This window comes from Nannospalax galili, unplaced genomic scaffold (genome assembly GCF_000622305.1).
Source record: "Nannospalax galili isolate Female #2095 unplaced genomic scaffold, S.galili_v1.0 scaffold923, whole genome shotgun sequence".
Taxonomy (NCBI): Eukaryota; Metazoa; Chordata; class Mammalia; order Rodentia; family Spalacidae; genus Nannospalax; species Nannospalax galili.
In genome coordinates, this window is record NW_008349753.1 from 495,923 (window position 1) to 496,637 (window position 715).

Sequence of the window (715 nt, forward strand, 5' to 3'; positions counted from 1 at the left end):
GGAGCTTCTGGGACTGAGAGATAGCTCAGCGGATAAGAGCACTGGCTGCTCTTGCAGAGGACCAGGGTGCAATTCCCAGCACCCACTAACAACTATCCATAATTCCAGTTCCATGTGGGCATTGCATGTCAGGGGTACACTTACACAAATACAGGCAATATACTCATACACATAAAATGAAAACAAGTATTTTTTAAAAAAGAAATTAGGAACCTCTCTGGTTAGGGTTGAAAGTAGCTTTTATTTAAGGGTATAAAAATATGGCACGATTCATGAATTTTCATGTCACCCTTGCTCAGAGGCCATGTTAATGTACTCTGTATAGTTTTAATTTTGTATGCTGCCAAAGACAGCATGCCTAGAATTCTTACATGTAATAAAAGTATCTTTAAGAATGGGGGCAAACTGGTAAGCTCAAAGGAGAGCATCACCAGCTGATCAATTTTTCCAACATTGTCTTGGTCTTAGTTAGCCTTAGTTAGCCTTAGAATCACTTGAAAATAAAGAGTCTCAACTGAGTAATTTCCTTTATCAGGTTGGTCTGTGGGCATGTCTGTGAGGGATTGCTTTGATAGTTAATTGATGTAGGAAGGCCCAGCCCATGGTGGGCAGCACCATTCCCTGGGCAGGTGGTCCTGAGCTGTATAACAAAACTCACTGAACATGAGCATAAGCAAGCCAGAAAGCAGTGTTCCTCCATGGTTTCTGCTGACTT

The 715-nt window shown here is 41.7% G+C and overlaps 1 pseudogene; it reads right to left on the bottom strand.

Annotated features, from left to right (window-relative positions):
- Positions 1 to 254: 254 nt before the first annotated feature.
- On the bottom strand, positions 255 to 354 carry LOC115072685 (annotated as a pseudogene).
- Between the last annotated feature and the right edge of the window lie 361 nt (positions 355 to 715).